The sequence below is a fragment of the Taeniopygia guttata genome, chromosome 20 (assembly GCF_048771995.1).
Source record: "Taeniopygia guttata chromosome 20, bTaeGut7.mat, whole genome shotgun sequence".
Lineage (NCBI taxonomy): Eukaryota > Metazoa > Chordata > Aves > Passeriformes > Estrildidae > Taeniopygia > Taeniopygia guttata.
This window is the reverse complement of record NC_133045.1, coordinates 9,887,472-9,897,348: the sequence shown is the minus strand read 5'-3', so window position 1 is coordinate 9,897,348 and position 9,877 is coordinate 9,887,472. Positions and strand designations below refer to the sequence as shown.

Here is a 9,877-nt window from a genome sequence, read left to right as displayed (position 1 = left end):
ATACTTTGGATGCCTTGTAAACCGTATTCTTCCATTTGGGCAGTCTTTCAACTCCATGAAAGTTACACGTTGTTTTCATTTCTTCTCAAGTACCTCAGGTCAAAGAAAGACCTATGTCACAGTGGCTCTAAAAGCCTAATAAAGTCTTTCATCCAGAGACCTGCTTGCTGGCGCAAAGTCAGGGAAAACAAACTAAGTCATCGAGTGTTGTTCAAACTGTCAGATCCTTTTCAGCATGCTCTTCCTGCCAGCCTGTTCGTGTGTGTTTGGGGGCTGGGATGGGGAGGAAAGGAAGGGGGGAAAAAAAATCCTGATGGCAGAAAGCCCATGGAACAACTGGCACCTTTCCAAAGCAGCCTCCCCCCGGCCCCCAGCCCGCCTCCATGGGCACAGGCGTCTGCCAATCTGTTCTGCACACACACACACACACACACACACACACACACTGAGCAACACAACCAACAAAATGACTTTCCAACAACTTTGCTCACGAGTGCCACTCTACCCCAAGTTTGGCACCTTGAGCTTTCTCCTCACCCCCGCCCCTCCGGGCTCTGCCTCCCAACGAGCTGGACAGGTTCCAGTGTTTAAAAGCCCATTTAACCACTCCCTTTTGTTTAGAAATACTAAGCCTTGATCTGATTTTATCGACCCTGCCGTGCCAAGAGGAGGAGGATGCTGAGGGTTTCTGAGGATCCTGCAATGAGCTGAAAAGCTCCACGAGCCCTTCAAGAATGGCTTTGCCCACTTTGCAGCAGCCCTTGTGCTATTGTGGAGCCCCAGAAGGAGAGTGTACCATTTATGGGACCACACAGGATGGTTTCCACTCCTCCTGTTGTGCAGATTTCTCCCTTTGAAAACTTCATTATTGGCACTGAGGAGCCAAAATTCAGCTCTGTGCTTGGCTGGCACTGTCTTTTGATGGTTAAATAGCTTTCTTCACACTCTTCACCTTGTTCAGTGCTGCCATGCCCAGAAAAGTCAGAGCAGCAGGGGAGTGAGGCAAAGAGGCACGAATAGGACCTCTGTTCTGATTGACAATTGTAATCTTCCTGGGTATTGTTAGGAGACATCTTTCTGCACTTGATAAACCCAGCATGATTACATGAAACATATCCTTTTAAAATATATTTCTCTTTTTCATAAAGCAGATAAAGCCAACTGCATTTAGAGCTAATTTCAATCCCTTTGTAGAGTGTAGCATTTGGATGCCCTCTTAAGGATGCTGGGTTTGAAAGTTTGTCTTTTCTCATAACCCCAGAGAAGCTCTTAACATCAATGACAGAAAGGGCTGTCAGATTACGAGTCAGATACAACCAGAGAGCTCTGGAATAACAGGAGACCCTTCCCAAAAATACATCTCCATTTCCCACATGATTATTTCTTTGAGAAAGAACACGCATTCTGTGGAAAGGTGTAACCACACACTGACCACTGAGATCATCAGCCACGTTTTGGTTCAATTCTTCATCTCCACCATCCCACCAGTTCCGTGCTGTGGCTCATCAGGGCACTGCTAAACAGGGGGAGGAATTTAAACATCCACAGAGCTGCTATAAATTTGAATGAATACGAATAGTTTCTCATCTATGGCAATTTGCACCAATCAAGGCTGTACCTTCATGTATCCGGCAATCTGGAGGAAAGAGTCTGCCTCCTGCTAGGCAGTTACTGACACATTTTTAGCTTCCCTACGCTGGCTCTGCCCTCCTCTACTTTTCATTTCCCACCAAAGAGAAAACATAAAGGAAGTGATGATGAACAGGCAGCTGTGGTCAACAGAAGAAGTAGCATGATCGAGAGAGATCCTATCTAAAAAGTTCACACAGGAACAGCTTCACTGGCATTGAGAACAGCAGAGCCTGGAACAATATCACTGAAAAACAAATTACACACAGGCACTATCCAAGTCCAAACCAGTCAGATATTTTTGATATCCTGCAGCTTCAAAGGGAATAGCAGGCAGTTGAGTGCTAGTGCTGAAGATCACGTTAGCCGCACCGGATTATTCAGGTCATGCTAAACAGCAAATTCAGTGGATTAAAAGAGTTCTCATTCCTGCTGTGCACTTTTAACAGTCTGTGAGTTACACAGAGGGCTGAGGATGCTATGTACGTCGCACGTCTTGTGTAGCACTTTATAGTCAGACAAGCTCAGCAAGGGGCATCTGCCTTCCTAAAAATTGCCATTGACCCACTCCTGTTCAGGAACACTGAGAAACCAATGGGCTCACCCAGCAGCTATGTGAAAATCTCTTTGCCAAGCCATGCAGAACTCACTTTTGTGTCTGCAGTGCATCGGCGCTGTATTACCATGACAAAACCAAATTGCCACCATTGAGGACAGTCTTTGCTAACACAACAGCCCTTCTCTGGTAATAAACTCGTGCGCACAAATGACGGCACAATGAGGGGATGTGAAACCGCTAGAGGATCTCTGGGGTAGCAGCCAACAGCTTTTCAGCTTTTTTCTTGTCTGACCCAAGTCATTCTCCACGCAGGCATTAGTGTAAAGTTCAGCAGCACAAAGCTTGGCCAACATCAGGGCGGTGTCATTGTCTCACATTAACGTACAATTCCTGCAATTGCTGTGGAGCAAAAGGCAGCATGGCCCCAGTTGTCACTGCAAAATATTTTGGGGGCTCTGCTGTATGTAGCAATCCCCTTGCTCTCATTATGGATCAGTGAAATCATGGGTGTTACTACAGAATGTCCAAATTCTGTGTGGCACCAGCTCACTAATACTGAAACCTCCCACAGTAATTAAGGCTGGAATTCAGATGTCAATTACAAGTCTTTTGTAATCATTAAAAATGGAGAGGTACTGGGACAGGAGATCCTGGGACAGGCAGGAAGAGAAGCATCCAGGTCTGACCCAACTCGTACCACCTTCTTGCCAACCCCAGCACAACAGAGACAGAGCTCCCCAGGACCATTCCGTGGTGGTCATTGCTCGTTTGAAAAAGCAAATCCTTCAATGGGTGAGTGAGAAATGGCAAATAAATGAAAAGGGATATTTTGCCTGATTTTTCAAAATACCTTCTGCTGAGGTGGAGCCTTTTATGTCTAACAGAGGTATGAACTGAGCAGATCTTTTCCCTTCAGGGGGAGCAGCAATGGGGTTTGCCCTCTCCTCCACTGCCTATGCTGGAAAACTACTAGGAATGAAATATCATTGAGACTTTTACCTCTGTCAAAACGGTGAGAGATTAGCTGACAGGCTAAAAAAATATTGTGGAAACTGATAGACAGAGACACCTACACACTGCTTCATATGGCACAGAACTGTTTTCCCAAAAAAAAAACAAAAAACCCTGGGCTAAAAATTAAAATGGTCAGTCCCTGAGCAGGTCAAGACATGGGTATGAGCTTGTAGGTATGGGCTGATGGATTCCTTGTGGAGGCAGACAGCTCTCCTGAGATTCAATGAACAATATAAGAGAAGGATTTGGTTTAGAGTATAACACAAAGTCATGCACAAGGGTTTGGGAAGAGAATTATTCCCAAGGCTAAACTCAGTCTTCAGTTTCACAGAACAACTTTGACCTCACAATCAGCATATTATGGACTTGCAAGCCAAATCTATAAGCTGAAGGAACCTTTTTCTCCACCCATAATGACCATCTTGCTGGTGTTTTTAGAAAGAAGAAAGCAAAATTTTTACAGACACTCTACCCATGAAGTCCTCAACAAACAGCATTGATACAACAGCAGTGCAGCATTCACAGTAACAATTTGACAAAGATGTTTTCATAAAAGTTTGAAGATATTCCTGAGTACTTTTTCAGCTGAGAAAAATCACCCAGAGCTCCCACAGAGGACATCTCGAGGGTAGGAGATGGCGAAGCCAAGCATTCATCACCAGCAGATCAGGGAGCAGATGGAAAAACCACAGAAAGAGGTTGCACTGAGTTTGCTGTTTCTTTAAGTCGCTGATGGATTCACACATGATGCAACTAGACACAACACAGCACTTGCATCTTCCTGCATCAGTGATTCTGGAGACATAGATCTTCCCACCCTCCTTTTCCCCCTTCCAAGGCCCAGATGTAATTTTTTTCTGCAACTGGATACAATCACTTTCTGCACACAAGCCCAGCAAAACAAAACATCCCATTTTCAGTCCACAGAGCTGCCATGACAGAAATAAATATTATTTTGTTTGTTGGGGTTTTCTTTCTGGTCACTGTTGCTTTGTTTTCCAAAAATCATTGTTCTTCAGAACTATTTAACACAACACATTCTTCCTGATTTGAGGCTTTGCAGTTAGCTGAACAGTAGTTAGGCTCTTAGTGAAAAAGCCAGTCCTTCCAAGCCAACCCCCAAATTTCTCTGAAATCTCGACCTTTAGACAGCTTCCTAAATCAAGAAACTTGACATAAGCACCCAGCCTCCTCCCACTTCAGCAAGAAATGACCCAACCCCAATCTCTGCAACACTGCCATGGTTTGTAGGCAGAAGGTGGCACCTTTGGGTTTGCCCCTCTGCTTGGAGCATGCCATGGCTGAGGCAAGGTTGCTGGGCACAAAGTAACCCATTCCTTACTCCACAAACTTTGTTTGCAATTGGCATCTGAATTTCTTAAGAGACATGGGGGCAACTGGCTGCCTGATAGCCCAGGAGTTTAGGATAAAACTGAGAGCAGAGCAGCTCTCAGTTGCACCCACCACCACTGAGGCTGTATTTTCAGAAGCACTTGCTTGATGTTGCTGATTTGAGGAAGGAGATGAGTCCTTCTTGGAAGAGAAACCTACTTGAGTTAGGGCTTTATGGTCCTGGCTCAAGCACGTGTAAAGGAGCCTGAGCTCTCTTAGCAGGGGAGCAGCTTCAGGAATTGGCCTCTGTTTTCTCCTTCTCTCTCCCTTCTCACTTCAATTGCCTGATCTGGTGGTAATTTTCCTCTCTCTGGTGCCTCCCTACCCATCCTTTCCTTCTCTCTTCCCACCCTGTCAGCCAATGACAAAAATAGAGATGAGAAGAGACACAATTGCATAAAAGAAGGGATTTTTCCATCTTTAATCACAAAGGGGGATTGGTTTGCGCTCTGCCTCGCCTCAAAAGCTTTGCAGGTTGGGCAGGTAAGATTCGAAGGGAGGCTGTGTGATGCATCGAGCTGAGCTGGCCCTTGACCTCCAGCTCCCTGCCTGCTCTGCCTCCAGCTTTAGTGAAGGCACCAGGCGTGAAATGGCACCAGCAGCGCTGCTCGGTGCTTTTCTGAGCAGCCTTTGAGAGGAGGGAGCAGCCGTCTCAAATCTGCTCTGTCCATGGTGTGTGCATCTTCCTCGGGCACACCTGGGCAGGAACATCGCTCTGGGCTTGCAGCACTAACACAAAAAGCATTTTTCTCTGCACACACTGGCTCTGTGGCTCAGCAGATACAATGCTGTTGTACTCCAAGATCAGTTTCCATTTAAAAAATCTCAGTTACTTATTACTTCAGAATGATGGAAAAAGAAAAACTAATCATGCTTACCTTGCTTTTTTTGGCGGGTTAAGCTTGGGGGTTTCTTGTTCCTCAAGAGCACTGGACTTTTTGTAGCTAAAGAAAAAAAAGGAAAATACTGTAAGAACAAATCAATAGAAAAAAATTATATCACCATACCATTTTTAAAGCTCTACAGCCTTTATCTTTGCATAGTATTAGAGCTGAATTTAATTCAGATTAAATTTTGCAAAAAAATATTCTCCATAGGTATATCCTCATTTTTGTTGGACAACCTCAGTTCTTTGATCTTTATTCACTTGGAGGACTATTCTTTTCTTTCCAGCTCATTGCTTTCTTGCCTTTTGCCACATTTGAAACTGAGGCTGGCCCAAAACTGCCCCAAGACATCTCATCAGTCTCACCAGGGCAGTTTATCACCAAACTCAGTACGTTTTTCTGCTCCCCAAGAGAATAATTAAAACAACACCAGGTTAACAAAGGATGAATTTCCAGGTACCATCAGCACAACCTACAAGATTATTCCCCATACAAACCTGGGCAATTTCATCTGTTTCCACCGGCACCATGGCAAACTACTCATTGCCTTTTTTTTTTTTTTTTTGCCTCCATTTTCAAGATTTCCAAGAGGAACAGTCCTGTCCTTTACCTCCATAGTCATTTGTACCAGCACAAACCAGATTAAAAACACAGGAAAGCCCCAGGAGGAAGTGCCAAGCCCATGGCACTACTGGCCTAAGGGACAGCTCACCATGCTCAGTGTTTGATTGTATATTCCTTACACAAAATTAATTGATCATGTATTTTCAATAAGCCACAAACAGCTCTCAAAATTAACCATGAGGAAGCAGACTCCATTCAGAGATTTGAATCAACAAAATATGAGCACACAAATGAAATCATTCCCATTATGATATTCCTTTAATAAATGCTCCTCAGTAGGGCTACAGGAAGGATTTTCTCTAGTACACTTTGATCTGGACTTCTTAAACACATTAGAGAAATTTCCCAAAACAATTTTTATAGAGAAATGGATCTATCAACATTGAAAATCTCCCCTGGAAAACGACTGTCAATATTTTTTTAACCTACTTTTCTTCCTCACTCCCTCCCCAGGAGCTCTTTGTCTCACATCAGTGCTCTGCCACTCTTGGATCCTATGAGTCCTTCTGCCTCGATGCTTCTTGGGATAAAATGATCTTCCCCAGGAGCTCTGATAGGCTGCTTTAAATCAGCTCTTTCTTGATTCATGCATTTCACAATTCTCTCTCCTCTCCATTCTTGCAGCTATAATTACTGGTGAATTTAAATTTTATTTAAAAAAAGCAAACAAACCAAACTAAATGCAAACCAACAAAAAACAAGCCACAAAGAAACAAACAAAATACCCACTAAAAGGCATTCTGAACCTCTCTTCCTCCCAAAATATCCATCTTTTCCTGCCGGAAATGACCCCCACTGAGTTGTGCTCAGGATGGCAGCAGGGCTGCCCAAGCCAGATGGAAGCTGCTGAAGACCTTGGAGATCAAGCCATCAGCCTTCAATCTTGACATTTGGTCGTGGGTGGCAGATTTTTTTCCTTTCACACTTAGAAATGTTGCAAACCACAGTAGTTCTCTTTGATGGGGAACTGGAGGCTGATGAACCTTATCTTCTTCTGTGCAAATACAGATGTTGAGAAACAATTTCCCACCCGCACTGGCCAGAACTGGTGCCTGGACCATTGCCCAACAAAGGATCAGACATCCCAAGCCCTGCACCCTCTAGAGATGTCTAATGGGGTTTTGGTGCTGTTCAGGACATGGGAATCAGGGGTAAATAAAGTTTGCCCCTTTCTATGTTGCCCTGGCCACAAGCCCTGACCGTCCCCACATTTTTAGCATCATTACAGAACATCTTCCTGATGGGCCAAAAAAACGAGCCCCCTTTTCCAGTTATGCTCCCCCTGGGACATGATGCTGAACCAGCAGGATCTTTCCCATCACAGGTGGCAGGAGATGGGACAATGCACCTCCTTTTTTTTTCTTTTTTTCAATAAGGAGGATCCTTCTTCATCTGCTTTCATTAAACCATGTGCCTGCACTGTGAGCTCAAAATGACACTTTTGAATAATTTAAGATAACGATAATAGAAACATTAAAAAAAACCTCTCATAGAGACCAAACCCAATTCCTCTCACAGCTTCTGAATTAGTTTTTTCACTTGTAGCCATTTCTGCTCTATCGTAAGAGCTATTAAAAAAAAAAAAAAAGTCACTATAGATATTAGGAAATTACTAATGCTTTTTTGAAAGCACCTATTGCTTAATCTTCTGTAGGACTATTTCTGAATTCCTGTGCAGCTTTCATCTTTACCGTGAGTGTTTTACAAGGCACCTCGCACGCGCACAGCCCGAGTCCAAAGAGGATGGGTTGTTTTTGCGCATTTTCCCTGCAGCTGTTTTGTTCCACTGGAGATGATGCCTCACTGGGTCAGGGCTTTTTTTATTTTTTTTTTTTTTAATTTGCTTTAAGGGATGAGCTTTATTTACCAGACAACATTAACCATTTGGATTTCCCAGCTCCAAAATTCCTTGCAGGCATTCTGAATATATTAGGGTGGTTTGTTTTTTGGAATTTTTTTTTCCCTAGCTTTTAAATTCTATTTTTAAAGCCCGAAATGCTGGGTCTGACACAGCTGGGGACTTTGCTGCTTTTTCATTTCTTTTCTTTCAGGGAGGCAGAAATACACACACTACTCCTAAAACACCAGGATCAGGACATCATAATTTTTTCCCCAGCAACATCTGGAATATTAAGAGACTGGAGTGGGATTGGAGTTGCTTTGGCTGAACCAATCTCCAGCAGGAGCCTCCCCCTGCTCGCGCGAAGGGAGAAGCAGCCAGAACGTGAGGAGCAGCAGCCACACTCACCGCTCCGTGACTCCAGCTCCATGCCTGCACTTCTCCATTGATTTATGGGGCAGCTCATTTCCAGACCCACCTCCTTCAGGAGGAGGAACTTCAACTCGATGTGGATAAAAGGGTCCTATAGCCCTTAAAGCACTCGCTGCATCTTCCTGGGGTGGGAAGGGGAGGGTTACAGCAGAGAGAAATATTCCTCCTCCCTTTGAACAGGTCTGGAAATGAACCGAGAGAGCTGATGCATTTTTAATTTAAATAAAATAAAATAGTAAATGTAAAGCTCATAACCCAAAGCAGAGCTTGGGCTGTGGAGGAGGAGATCCCTCACCCCATTCCTGTCGCGAAAGCCACACAATGGAAGACGCGCTCGCCTTCCGCCCATTCAATCTCTGCCTTACATCTCTATATCTATACACACATGCCCCACAAAGACATATTTTCTGCGTTAAGCCTATGGATTACTGACTCAGGCCCTCACAAAAAAAAAAAAAAAAAAAAAAAAAAAAATTAAAAAAATGTTTCCAAGGCAACGAGCCAGGGGTTGCTATGGCATCTCGGAGCGAGCAGCTGGGCCAATCCCGCTCCCTTCGAGCTGGGAAGGCGCAAAGCCTCTAAATTTAATGTCAGTGCGGAGAGGAAGGGAAGCTGTTGAGGCATGCATGATGCTGAGCGTGCGCTTGCTAAATGCGGACAACATGGCCCCCATGATTAGGACCAGCACACTAATGAATATTCATTGGGCTGATTAAAGCAAAGTCAATTAACTACTTGACTGCTTGATTTTTTGCTGGATTTTAGTCGACTCTTTTAACCATTTTGCCACTGGGGATGCTCTCGTTCTCCCCTTCATCTCCCTCTTTCCTCCTCTATATTTCCTTCACTGGCAATTAAGGTTCAGATTTTTTTTTTTCCCTTGTCTTTATGCATTTTACTGACAATAACCCATCCTCCTCATATTTTACAGCTCAGTTTATCTCACCAATAAATCACATTCTTCTAGGGTCACTGTCTTCTATTACAGTTGCAGGTAAAGTAGAAGGTCACAGTTTTCCATCAAATTTTAAAATCCTGCATGCGATTTGATTCCAAATCCGCAGCTAAGCAATAATGCTGATTTTCTACCTCACAGTGGGATTTCCCCCATCATCACAGCCCTTTGTTTTATAACACAGGGAGTTGCTGTGAGCCAGGTCAAGGGCTGCAGAATATTTTTTTATTTTGATTTGTTAGGTCCGAATTCCTTCAGACAGACAACTCAGACTGAATGTTCTAGGAAACATAAAGGGATCCTAAAATAAAACAACAATTCATTAAAGATGGTTTTCAATTTAGAGAGATGTCTCTCCCAGTGCAGTAGTGATGTAATAAGACTGTGAAGAGGACTGCATATTTTATAAAGAACATTTTTCAGAATGTGCCTGAAAACTAAAACATGTGATTAAATTAAAAATAAATGAAAAATTTTGGGTAAAAAAAAAAAAAATAGTCCACCTTTGTGGATCCAGCCCTTACAACCTAAACTGGGAAAATACA

The 9,877-nt window shown here is 43.6% G+C and overlaps 1 long non-coding RNA gene across 1 annotated transcript; it reads right to left on the bottom strand.

The window, feature by feature from the left end:
* Positions 1-4,991: 4,991 nt before the first annotated feature.
* On the bottom strand, positions 4,992-8,836 carry LOC140680380 (uncharacterized). The gene is made up of 2 exons (XR_012051578.1): positions 6,535-8,836; positions 4,992-5,538 (listed from the first exon to the last, which is right to left on the bottom strand). It is a non-coding gene; the product is annotated as an uncharacterized lncRNA (long non-coding RNA).
* Between the last annotated feature and the right edge of the window lie 1,041 nt (positions 8,837-9,877).